Genomic DNA, 14,126 nt, shown 5'->3' on the forward strand with positions numbered 1-14,126 from the left:
AGAGACAAAGAAACAAAGCAATAAACACAATAAAGGAAACATATACAAGCGCGGTTGAGTGTGTACGGACTGGTGGTTCGCTCTGGACGAAGCCCAAAGGAAAGACACTGAACTTGCGACTCATCACACTTAGGACGAGCACGTGCTTTTGTAGGTTTCTTTGAGTGTGTGTGTTAGTCTGCAACTTTTTTGTCTTATTTTTTCATTTTCTTTTTCTCTTTTCTTCCCTCCCATCACTGTGTGCTTGCTTTCTAAAAAGGCGACGCGCTCTATCCCTGCCCGCAAAACCATGCTTGAAAATATCTTGTAACATTGTGACATATATATATATATATATATATATACATATATATATATATATATATATATATATATATATATATATATATATATATATATATATATATATATATATATATATATGATATATATATATATATATATATATATATATATATATATGGCCGACCACATAAAATGGTCGGCCATAGACATACGGACGGAATTTGTCGATGGCCCAAATAATGGCCAAGCATTCTCTTTCCGTAACAGAATAATTGGACTCTGCCTCGATCAAGATGCGGCTTGCGTACGCCACCACATAGTCTCGGATACCAGGTTTGCGTTGGGTGAGAACGGCGCCTATCCCAATACCGCTAGCGTCAGAGTGAATCTCAGTTGGCGCATTCGGGTTCCCACCATCGGCACGTTGTTTTTTCTTCTACTTTATGTTTAATTATCTTTCCCCTAAACAGATTACATTACTAATCGCTGTGATTATCAAAGTAAACATTAAAAAAAGACATACAGTACCATCGCCAACGCATTCCTTGGCCTCGCCGACTGTTGGCTTCTTTCCTTCATATATATATATATATATATATATATATATATATATATATATATATATATATATATATATATATATATAGATCAATTAAGGGGAAATGAGGGTGCTCGTTATAATACATGAAGGAAACATTATAATACATGAAGGAAACATTAAAAAAAGACATACAGTACCATCGCCAACGCATTCCTTGGCCTCGCCGACTGTTGGCTTCTTTCCTTCATATATATATATATATATATATATATATATATATATAGAAGAAGTACGCTGGGCTCGCCGTTGCAAGGTCCTCAACGCCCCATTACAATATATATATATATATATATATATATATATATATATATATATATATATATATATATATATATATATATATATTGTAATGGGGCGTTGAGGACCTTGCAACGGCGAGCCCAGCGTACTTCTTCTTTGTCTTCGTCGCACAATGCACTGGTGCATGTCGATGGCTGAAGTACTGACTATCACAGTACATTTCCCCCCCGGGTTAAAAAAGGAGCCATCCTGGCGACTTATGGCGCGGGAAGCACAGCGGGGTCATAGAACGGCTTCAATCGGTTCACGCGAACTGTTTCACGACCACGGCGACGCAAGTCCGCAGAGGGCGTGACGGGCTCAACTACGTAGTTGACTGCAGATGTTTGCTGGAGGACCCTATATGGCCCGTGGTAGCGAGCAAGAAATTTCTTTGAAAGGCCAGGGGTTGTGGAGGGCACCCAGAGCCACACCAGAGAGTTCGGAAGATATGACGAAGCTTCGCCGGTATCACGGAGGTATTTTTGTTGCCACTGATTTTCTGTTGTGAGAGAGCGGGCGAGCTGACGGCATTCTTCTGCGTACGTGACGGCATCGGATAGCGGGGAAGATTCGGAAACGTCTGGGCGGTAGGTAAAAAGTGTGTCCATAGTACAGGGTGGCTCGCGCCCGTAAAGGAGAAAGCATGGAGAGAATCCAGTAGTGGTCTGTGCCGCGATGTTATATGCGTAAGTAACAAACGGTAGAACTTGGTCCCAATTGGAATGGTCGGTGTTCACGTACATAGCCAGCATGTCACCGAGAGTGCGGTTGAAACGTTCTGTCAGTCCATTCGTCTGAGGGTGGTACGAGGTAGCGGTGCGGTGTATGGTGCGGCATTCTTTCAGGAGAGCCTCAAGAGCGTCTGATAAGAAAACGCGTCCGCGGTCACTGAGCAGTTCGCGAGGGGCACCATGGCGAAGAACCACGTTTTTCAGAATAAAGGCAGCCACGTCGTGTGCGGAAGCAGAGGGCAATGATGATGTCTCAGTGTAGCGGGTCAGATGATCCACTGCCACGATAATCCAGCGGTTGCCAGCTGAAGTTGTAGGAAGGGGACCGTATAGATCTATGCCGACACAATCAAACGGACGGGCAGGACAGGGCAACGGCTGCAGCGAAGCAGGAGACTTGAGAGTTTTTCGGCGTTGGCAAGGCTGGCAAGAACGGACAAAATGGCGGACAAAGCGGTACATTCCACGCCAGAAGAAGCGTAGACGCAAGCGCGTGTAGGTTTTCAACACTCCGCCGTGGGCGCACTGGGGATCATTATGGAAAGCAGCACAAATTTCGGGGCGGAGATGACGGGGGATGACTAAAAGCCACTTCCTTCCGTCGTGAAGATAATTGCGGCGATAGAGCAGCCCGTCACGAATTGAAAAATGGTGAGCTTGGCGGGCGAGCGCCCTAGACAAGCGACCTGGAGAGTGACTTGAAAGAAAGTCCAGAAGTGTAGATATCCACGGGTCGCGCCGCTGTTCCGTGGCCATGTCGATAGTGGCAAGCGAAGACAAATCGTAGGCGCAGATCTCATCAGACAACGAAGAGGGAGGCAGCGGTGAGCGCGAAAGAGCGTCCGCGTCAGTATGCTTGAGGCCTGAGCGATATATGACACGAATGTCATACTCTTGGAGGCGAAAAGCCCAGCGAGCAAGGCGGCCGGACGGGTCCTTGAGGGACGCCAGCCAGCACAGAGCGTGATGACCAGTGACCACATAAAATGGTCGGCCATAGACATACGGACGGAATTTGTCGATGGCCCAAATAATGGCCAAGCATTCTCTTTCCGTAACAGAATAATTGGACTCTGCCTCGGTCAAGATGCGGCTTGCGTACGCCACCACATAGTCCCGGATGCCAGGTTTGCGTTGGGTGAGAACGGCGCCTATCCCAATACCGCTAGCGTCAGTGTGAATCTCAGTTGGCGCATTCGGGTCGAAGTGGCGGAGGATGGGAGGCGAAACCAAGAGACGGCGTAAAGTGTTGAAGGCGTCATCACAAGCAGGTGTCCATGCGGAGAGGTCGGAGCTGCCGGAGAGGAGCTGGATGAGAGGAGCAATAATAGATGCGAAATTTAAGATGAAGCGGCGAAAGTAGGAGCACAGGCCGATGAAACTTCGTAGCTGCTTCAGTGATTTTGGGCGTGGGAATTCGGCAACTGCACGAAGTTTGGTGGGATCGGGAAGATTGCCATCCTTAGAAATGACATGACCTAGAATAGTTAGTCGGCGAGCAGCAAAGCGGCACTTCTTCGGATTCAGTTGGAGGCTGGCAGTAGCGAGACAAGTGAGAACGTCCTTCAGTCGGAGCAGGTGGGTTTGAAAATCGGTAGAAAAGACTACGATATCATCGAGATAGCAAAGACAGGTTCGCCACTTGAATCCACGAAGCACAGTGTCCATGAGGCGTTCAAATGTGGCCGGGGCGTTGCAAAGCCCAAAGGGCATGACGTTGAATTCATATAATCCATCTGGTGTGACGAAGGCAGTTTTAGAGCGGTCAGCGTCATCCATTAGCACCTGCCAGTAGCCAGATCGTAAATCCAACGAGGAGAAAAACTCGGCGCCCTGCAAGCAGTCCAGTGCGTCATCGATGCGTGGCAGAGGATAGACGTCCTTGCTCGTGATCTTGTTGAGCCGGCTGTAGTCGACACAAAACCGGAAGGAGCCATCTTTCTTAGGTACCAACACAACTGGAGACGCCCAGGGACTGTGGGATGGCGGAATGACACGACGACGGAGCATGTCGTCCACATGACACATGAATTACTTGGCGCTCCGAAGCCGACACGCGATAGGGGCGCTGGCGCAAAGGTGCGGTTTTACCGGTGTCAATGGTGTGCTCTACGACAGACGTGCGGCCCAAGTCAGTTTGAGGAAGGTCGAATGAAGAAGCAAAGTTCTGCAAGAGGGCGACAAGTTGATCACGTTGCGCAAGTGGAAGATCAGCATCAATAGCATGTTGGAAAACGTCGGAGGGCGTCGAAGCCGTCGCAACATCGTAAGAGCACAGACTAACGTCGAAGGAGGGGGTTGAGTCAGCAAGAGTGGTGATATGACCGGGATCAAGCTCTTCAAGACGTCCAATGCATTCGCCACGGAGCAGGACTGCTGGGCAAGAAAATGGGTTCGAGGCGTAAAGTGCACTCTTGCCGTCTTGAATTTCGAGAACTGCGAACGGAAAAAGGAGGCAGGGATGACGGGAGGCGGCTTCGGAAGGTTTAAAAAGCGCAGTCAAAGGAGTTACCCACTCACAAGACAGTGGTACGAGGGCAGCAGAAAACGGAGGAATGTCGGTGTCATGGGCGACGAGAAGTTTTGCAGTGCGGGGAGGGGTATCACAGAAGGGGGCATCACAGAGGGGGGCGAAGGCAATTTGCGCACGAGCACAGTCAATAACGGCTTGATGAGTCGATAGAAAATCGTATCCGAGGATGATATCATGCGAGCAGTTCGGCAGAACAATAAACTCGATGGGGTACAAGACGTCTTGAATGAGCACACGGGCTGTGCAAGATGCGGAGGGGTGAATGTGCTGTGATGAGGCGGTGCGGAACGAAAAGTCGGAAATCGGAGTGGTCATTTTGCGAATTCGACGGCAGAGCGCTTCACTGATGACGGAGACGGCTGCACCGGTATCGACGAGAGCGAGAACTGTGGCGCCTTCTACAGAAACTTTGATAACATTAGCGGGACGACACGGAGGACTTGGGGAATTCGAAACAAGCGCATTTCTTGCCCCCGGAACTGCGACTGTTAGTTTCCCTCAACGGTGTTGCTAGAACGTCGCAGCATTGGAGAAAGCGATCGGCGCCGAGGAGAATGTGATCGACGAGTGGCATAGGTTTGGCGATCTTGTGAGACAAATTGAGAACCGGGCGGCATCATTTGAGAGCGTGGGTCGTATCGTACGGGTAAAGTAGAATGTCAGGCTGTGAAGGTTGGAGGCACTGGCGACAAAGGCGTGCAACATGGCCCGGCCGACCGCAGGCATAGCAAATCGGAAGGTTGTCCGTAGTACGCCAAGGTTTCATAGGATGTGGGCGGAATTTTGAGGGTGGGGCTTGGAACGAAGGCTCAGCATGCGGCGGTGAACGGTAGGCAGGGACCTGCACATAGGAGCGAGACGTGGGCGAAGGTGGTGGTCTAGCCGTTATTTGGGCATACGTGAGAGGTGCCGTCACAGGCGGCAGCACGGGGTTGGACGGCAAGAATCAGCGACGTGTTCTTGCACGACACGGCGTATAGTAGGGGCCAAAGATGGAGCCAGTTCAGGAACGAGGCGGCCCGAGTCTTGAAAATGGGGAAGGAGTGAGATTTGACGTGCGACCTCTTCACGAATAAAATCTTTGATCTGTTGATTCAGCGGGCTCCCTTCAGAAGTTGGCGAACCACCCAGGGCTAATGCGGCTACGCCTTCGTCGCACACACCGGAGCGGCGCCTAGAAGCGCGCCGCTTGCGGAGCTCGTCGTAGCTCTGGCAAAGCTTCGCGAGTTCACTAACGATGGTGGGATCTTTCGCTACCACATCTGGAAGGCGTCCTCAGAAATGCCCTCGAGGATGTAGCGGATTTTGTTCGCTTCCGGCATGGCCGGGCCGACTCGTTTGCAGAGATTAACGATGTCTTCTATGTAGCTGGTAAAGGTCTCATCAGCGCGCTGAACACGATCGTGTAAACGTTGTTCGGCACGAAGCTTACGCACTGCTGGGCGGCCGAACACTTCCGCGAAATTCTTTTTAAATGTCGACCAAGATGACAGGTCAGCCTCATGGTTGCGAAACCAGAGGTTCGCCACGTCCGTCAGATAGAATATGACGTTACTGAGCTTATATGAGTCATCCCACTTGTTATAGCTGCTTACTCTTTCATACGATGACAGCCAGTCGTCGACATCTTGGTCGGCCGTGCCACTGAAGAGGCAAGGGTCACGCTGGCGCACGACGCCAGAACACATGATCGTGGGTGGAACGGCCGGCAGCGTCGAAGTGGACTCGTCTTGCATGGCGGTCGTAGAGGGTAGTGTACGACTTCGCAGTTCCAGTTTGAATGGGATCGTTTCCGGCACCTCCGCCAATTGTAATGGGGCGTTTATTGACGCTCAGATGGAGAGCTGTGAGGAGAGGACCTTGCAACGGCGAGCCAAGGGTACTTCTTCTTTGTCTTCGTCGCACAACGCACTGGTGCATGTCGATGGCTGAAGTGCTGACTATCACAGTGCAATATATATATATATATATATATATATATATATATATATGATGCCTGTAAAAAAACATGAAAATATCAATAATGATCAATTTACTTTAGCATGGGCCGAACAAATTTCTTCTTGGTTAATGTTTTTTTTTTTTGACGATTAACAGGAAGATTTCTTCACGCGTGAGATAAGTCGAAATTCATGCAGATTACAAATTTGTGTCTTGTGCACCATTGAGTACTTACAGTTATTGCTTAGGTCGTTTTTATGCTTCCAGTGTAAAAAATAAATACTTGTGCGTTAGGCTGGCGAACTCTCAAAAACAGAAAAATAATTTCTTTACAAACAAAATATTGGCGCGCAGTATACGTCGGTATGGTTGCTAGTGAAAGATTTTCTGGCCATTCCTTCTAATCTATCTGAACTTTTTTCTTGACAGAAGGTGGCAAAAGACCCATCAACCTAGCCAGAAAACTATCTCATCGCATTCAAGCATCTTTTGTGAATGAAAATATATTATTTTCTGGACTAAAATAAACACATATATTTGTTTTTCAATCTACAATGCGCACGACGTTTGCGAATATTAAACGAATCGAAGAAGTTCACCTGAGAGAAACTGCATGATCACCTCTGAGATGCTAGAAGTTTGTATGCTATTAAATCACGATTCATATTTAATTAAAAATAAGCTTTGTTGGAGGGTTCAAGAGCAGTTCTGATGACTCTTTTGTTTTAACCTTATTGTCTCAGAAATAGAGCACGAAAAGAAAACATCACATTAGTGCATTTTGCACGAAATGAGGTAACAAAATTAGTGAGAAAAATAAAATGTTTCACAACTGAAGCCTTGTGCATGTGAAAAAATAGATGAGTGCAAAAGACGTGTTAGCGGTTCTAGAAAGTCAAGCAAATGCATGAAAGTTTGAAAAGCAGCATTTTCACTGTCTAAAATGCCGTCTAAAGGAAAGTATCAAGACGCACGATGGTGGAAATCTTGTTGACATTATATTTAGGTCTTGCTGCGTCTACGGGTTTCACATACCAGAGAGAAAACGTCTCTCGAAAGACGTTACGGGAGAGACGCTCGGTCCCCTATTATGTCATGCGGACGCCATCCAGGATGGCGCTGTTTCCGCTCGCACTGGGAGCAGCGTTCTGGGGAATTATCGCAAAAACATTGTAGGGGTTCTACCGCGGCTCGGAATATATACCCTCAGAGCCAAACTCCACGCCATGAGAAGAGCAACGTATTGAGGCATAGCCAAGCTGTTTTTATTGGGCATTCCCAATGATCTTCCTCGGTCGCTGCCCCATCCGCACGCTCCGAAGTCGCGGCGCCATCTCCCCTCCGCTGTTGAGACTTTACGTCGAGATGCGAGGGGAGGAGGGGCGGGCTGTTGCGTTACGGCAGTCCCTCTCTACCCCACCCTGGGTTTCCTTTCAGACTTTCGAGGTGTGCGGATGTGTCCCTGCTCGCCTCCCGCGATATCGTCGCGCCTCGCTCCGTCGCGCCAGCTTCGCTGCCGCCGAGCACCTTCGCCTGCGCCCGCTACCGTCCGTAGCGGCAGGCGTACGTCCTCGCTCGTCGCGCGCTCCCCAGCGCCGGCGAGTTCCTTCTACTAGGAGGTCTTCCCAGCAGTCGGCCGCGTCAGCGGCCACCCGCTACCTCTCCTAGAGGCCTAGCTCGGCGGGCCGCTTCGGCGGCCGCGGCGCCCTACTCCTCGAAAAAGGATTTCCTCGGGGCCGCCGTCGTTTGCTGCGGCGGCGGCGGCCCCCTCCCTACTTCATGGACAGCAGCCTGCAGAACCGCCCGCGGCTTCCTGCAGCTCCTTGGATCTGGGACGCACCCTGGCTAACTCTCGCTGCACCCTCGTGGCGCGAGAACCCTGCCTCCCCCCATCGCCACGGACCACGTGTTGCTGTGGATCCGGCGACCTACCCGCCGCGCTGCTGCTGCTGCTGCAACAGTTCCCGGCGGCCCTCCCAGTTGCCGCCCGACTTCGTCGTCGCGGTGACTCTCTGCTGATATCTTTGTGATGCCGCAGTCCTCGCTGCGCTCGCGCTTTCAGCCAGGCCAGCATGCTTGCCACGTGCAAGCCACCCGCCGTCCTCGCAGCACCACTTGTGTGCACCGAGGCGGCTCCACCTCGCCGCCATGGACCACGTGTTCTCGTGAATCCTGGCACCCCCTCCTGCTGCTACCTGGATACTCCGGGACAGCTCCCCGTGGGCTCCCTGCTCGCGGGCCTCGGCGCGCTGTCTACTGACGGTCACCTCAGCGCCACCCGCCGCGCTGCTGCCTTGGCAGCAGTCTATCGCGGTCCCCTCCTGCTGCGGCGGTTGCTCCAATCGCCGTGGCGTCCTGCTGTCAACAGCAGTCCTTCCTGTGCCTAGCAGAGGCGCAGTACCAGGCTTCGTCTGGAACAACCAGAAGCGCTGCTGCACCGGAGGCTGCGCACCGGACCACCGACCTGCCGATGCTCACCGGGCTATTTGCTTGGTGCGGGCCACGACGACTAGGCGATCTCCCCCACCCCTCCCAACATCCCACTTCCCCATCCCCCGGACACCAAGAGTGCCGCCGCGACATTAGGCCGGCATAACCCGTGTCCGGTCCCCCCCCCCCCCCCACCCCCCGTGAATATCCCAAAGTTCCCAACCAACCAACCCCACCCTCTCCGCAGTAGCCCCGAGGGACGGAGCAACACCCTTTAAATACTTTGTGGATGGAGGCCAGGTGGGGAAGAATAGAGCTCTACTCGAAAGAGAGGGGGAGGTGGTTCGACACGTCGTACGGGCGAGGGAAATATGAAATTTCCAAAACATTTCTTTGACAATGAAGCCAAGGAACACGAGGAGGAAGGAGTTCGCACACCAGACTGGCCGATTTACGAATGCGGTTCAGTAGGCTAGTTGATGAGTCACGTAGGAAAAAATGGAGAAACTCCTGATACAAGAACGACAGAAAAGGAACACCAGCGCATGATTACGTTCACTCTTCTTCTCGCCCTTTAGTTCCAAATTGCTCTGCTTATGCTCAAGTATTTTTGCGCTTCAAACAGGTAACTTTTTTCTCAGAGGCGTGTCTGCATCCTTCATACCGTGGTGGACGATGAAAGGCGGCGTACGAAGCTTGCGCTCAGTTAAACGGTTTACGGGGCTAATATTAGGAAATCTTTCATGTAAGAATCAATCTTAGCAGGTGGTGGTGGTGAAAACGTTTATTGCATATTTGGAGGTTTGTCGCGGAGCCTTAAGGGCCTCGGCCTTACAATACTGGGTGGAGACCCTAGTCAGGGACCCCATTGGCGGTTGCCGCTGCCCGCGCACGCCGCGTTAAGGCCCTTTGGGCCTGTAGGTCGCATCAGCCGAGCAGGGTCGCCTCCCAGTCCTCCCGGGAAGGGTTAGGGATGGGGGGGAAGGGATGGGTTTCGTTGGCAGGCCCATACCATGTGGTAGGTGTCAGCCACCTCCCCGCAGTACTGGCACTGGACAGTGAATTGGGAGTCAAAATGTTTAAGTACTGCCGGGAACAGCATCGTGTTAGTGAAGAGGCGCAGGAGCAGCCTCTCGTTCGCTTTTGCTAACCCTTTTCGGGGGCTAGGGTATTTGCAATGGGCGTTTTGATAAAAAATTACAATATCTTTGAATGTGTAGGCCGGATTGGAATCGATGTCCTCAGCCGATTCGAGTCCCGAGGAAACTGCCCGGAGAGAAAGCGCGCGGGCGGCTGTTCCTTCAAGACTCTGGTGGCTAGGAGCCCAGACGAGATATCGGCACGCGGGGTCCGTGTCCCGACAGCAATTTTGAAATATTCTATAGGCGAAGGGGGTGGTCCACCCTTGGGTGACATTCCGACAAGCCCCTCGTGAGTCGGTGATGATATATTTAGAAGTATGGTCTGAGGCGGCGAGTGCAATGGCTACCTCTTCAGCGTGTGTTATAGATTTGGCCTTGAATGTGAGGCCATCGACTGTGTTCCCGTTTGAACGACTGCGGCCGTATACCAGCCCCCTGGATAGGGGCCCGAGGCATCCATGCAGAACACACCTGATTTGTTGCCACGGAAGCGGCATTTCGATACAGGCGTAAGGAAAGGCGCCCGCGTGCTGTGCGCTGTCACTGCACATTAAAAGAACCCCACGTGGTCGAAACTGCCCAACCCCTCCAGCACGGCACCTCTCATAGCCTGAGTCGCTCTTGGACGTTAAACGCCATAATAAATTTTGTTTGCACACAAACAAAAGCAAATCATTGTGTTGAGAGTTTGTAAAGCGGGAGGTTTCTCACGGAGTCCCCTGCCATTATATTCCAGACACTGAGCCAAGCTGCAACAGTTATCCTGGCGCAGAGCTTCCGACACTCCACACTAATCCTGCGTGTTTGCATAAAACCAAGGAACAATAAATAGATTTTGCGTTGCCCCAGAGCCATCGCGCGGCCTAAATTTTGCTCATCGAAGCAGGCGGCAGCACTGTGTGCATTCCAACGCCGCGGCCATGTTATGAAAGCAGGTGGAAAGCACGTCACATCTATGCTTATGCTAGTCTTATACGGCGTAGCTTCATACCCTTGTATTACCTTAAAAGTGTGCCCAAATTTCATTTCTTCAGTCAAACATTCTGCAGTCATTTGAACTTTTGGTTTTAAAAGAGGCTTTGTGTGGCATGTAGCCACCATGAAGTTTTAAAAGAGAGTTCAACCAGGTAGACATGATCTCTTGAGTACATCCCATCGCTTTTTCTACAGGAGCAATTAAAATACTGAGCCGGAAAATGTTGTGATTAACAGCTGGTGTGCCTACAGTTGTGTTCAATAGTTCAATTAGAAAAGAAATACCACTCTACTGTGGGCAACGAATCGTTTCTAGGGGTAAGGCATTGTACCTTTTTGGGAAAGATATAGGTAGTGACTGCCGACCTAGACGAGAGACAGATGTAGCTAGGACACTAGGAATGGGATAGAATGCGTTCTAAAACTCCTCGAAACTCATTACTAGCCGTTCATGAATAAAAAATCATTGTAAATACTCAACATTTTTGCCTGCCAGTAGTCACTGATGTTGTATAAGCTTTATGGCAACAAAATTACTTGCACTGAAAGAAAGAAGTACAAAAAAATGACATTGACTTAGCTCAGCTATGCAAGAATATGCGTAGCGAGAGGTATGTTTCCCTGGCTCACCTTGTTGTGGTCACGTATGTTAGTAATTAGAGTCATTGGGTATACACATCTTTTAATCATTTTGCTTGCTTTTGTTTGGGACGGCCGGACAGCGCTACTCGCCAGCTACATCCTACACCTTCCGAAGAGCAGGGGATGCCTTACCCTGGTCGCTCGCTCATCATGTATACTGAATGAGCCTGGCACGTCGAGTGTTTACACCCGGACATCACCTCGGTGCACAGGCGGACAGACCTCTGCCTTTTTACTGCGAGGTAGCCGAGTCAAAGTCGACTCTCAATGCCGACTTGTCAGATGTTAATGTAGGAGACCTACCAGCCATACACATCAGTCAATTATTTGCCGTTCGCAGGCTTTCAGCTGATGGTCAACGAGAGACCATTGTCCCCAAATGACGAGCGTGGGCAGCATTTCGGCTGCGAAATGAAGTGCGAGATTTTGACTGGCTTAGGCACTGGTGCGCCCTGGCCTTGCCAGATGGGGTATACTACCCAATGAACAGTGTGCCAACTGCGGTACTCCTCAGAGCCTCTCGCATGTTTTTTTCGAGTGTGTAGTTGTGAGAGCAATGTGCCGGCTCGCATACGGATGTTTATCGTCCGTATGAACACCGGTGTCAGGCGCCGGCGCAACCATTTTCTCCCTGATTGGGGGCGAGGACAGTTAAGTTATTGCCGCTTGCGGCGGGGGCTAGCCTGTCCGAAGTTTTATCTGTTGTAGGCCGTCATTGCACCCGCCACCTCTTCGGTAGTGGACGACAGCTGTTGCTGCGGCACGCGTATTTCTCTCCCTGTTCCTTTTCTACCTTCTCTATTTTCTCTTCTGTCGGCACGAGGCAGCGAAGGTGGCGCAGCTACAGAGCCAGTAGCAGGCCCGTGCATTTTCTTTTCCTTCTTCCTACAGCCACAACAACCACAACTTTTGAACACCTTGTGTTCAGTGTGGTTCTGTTTGTGTTGTGGCGTCGCAGGTGCCTCGCTGAGGCGCGCCGCGCTCCCTTACGCACAATGTACCCAGCCTTGCAGAGTATGCGCCTCGTCATCTGGAAGTACCTGCCTGTCCAGTTAAGCCCGTTATACTAAGTGGCACGGGCCGAGGCTCTTTATTTTTCTTTCCTTTTCTGCCTCAACATAATATATGTCTGTACAGTTAGAAATGGATGGCGAGGCGCGGTTTCTGCGGCGCTGCAACACGCGCTTCTAAGGTGTATGGGGGAGCACACTTGAGATTCTGCCTTTCGTGCGTCATTGAACCCCCCCCCCCCTTTCTATTATTTTCCCCTCTCCGAGGAATCATGTATTTGAGTTTTTGTATAAGTACCCTATAGTGTTTTGTATAGTGGTTTTGGTCTGTGGGTAATGTGCGTTTTTGTATGTATGTATATAGACAATAAATACTCTTGTGCTTGACAAAGACGAACATTGCCCGATAATCTGTGAAGTAGCATGCAACGGTCTCAAGTTTGTTGGTTGGTTGGTTCATATGAAGGGAAAGGCGCAGTATCTGTCACACTTGCTCTGTGGACACCTGAACCGCGCCGTAAGGGAAGGGATGAAGGTAGGCGTGAAAGTGGATAGAGAGAAAGGAGGGCCGTAGTGGAGGGCTACGGAGTAATTTCGACCACCTGGGGATCTTTAACATGCGCTGACATCGCACAGCACACGGACGCCACTTCGTTTCGCCTCCATCGAAACGCAGCTGCCGAGGCCGGGATTCGATCCCGGGAACCACAGTAGTCGGGTGTCTTACCACTGCACACCCTATATAGTATTTCGATTTGGCAGAGTCTACAAACGCAATGTCTCATACATTGGATTACTCACCGGTCTCAAATTCATTTAGTGCCACAGTCTCTCGCACACACTACACATGTGTTCAAAAGGATTTTTCACAGTCTGTTTCAAATGTCCGGGTCGCAGATGCACTTTCGGAAACTCCAATGCAGTGATCATACAAACGACGTGTCTTGTGATCCTTCTCTGTTGGTCCCCGTTGACTGAACATTTCAATAGGCTTCATCTTGGCGGCTATGCTCCGTGTATTACACCGCGCTGTCAGGGATCACCGTTTGGCAAGCCGCCCGTCTGCCTGTTCGGGCGTCTTCCCTGCTCTCTTCACCTTCTTACCTTCATTCTTTCTTCGCTGCTGCTATGCGCCACTTTTTACGCTTGCCGGCGGCTGCGTTTCGGTGGAGGCGAAGCGGAAAGAGATCCTTGTGCTGTGCGATGTTCGGTCAGTCAGTCAGTCAGTCAGTCAGTCAGTCAGTCAGTCAGTCAGTCAGTCAGTCAGTCAGTCAGTCAGTCAGTCAGTCAGTCAGTCAGTCAGTCAGTCAGTCAGTCAGTCGGTCAGTCAGTCAGTCGGTCAGTCAGTCAGTTCAGTCGTTCAGTCGCGTCCGACTCTTCGTGACCCTATGGACCATGTCACGCCACGCTTTCCGGTCTCTCACTATCTTAGTGCGATGTTAGTGCATGCTAAATATCCCTACGTGGTCGCAATTACTGCGTAGCCCTCCAATCGTGGCTTCTCTTTTTCTCTTTCTACTTTCTCTCCCACCTTCCTCTCTTCCATTACGGTGC

The sequence above is a fragment of the Amblyomma maculatum genome, chromosome 4, assembly GCF_055883805.1.
Source record: "Amblyomma maculatum isolate TAMU_Amacu chromosome 4, ASM5588380v1, whole genome shotgun sequence".
NCBI classification, from domain to species: domain Eukaryota; kingdom Metazoa; phylum Arthropoda; class Arachnida; order Ixodida; family Ixodidae; genus Amblyomma; species Amblyomma maculatum.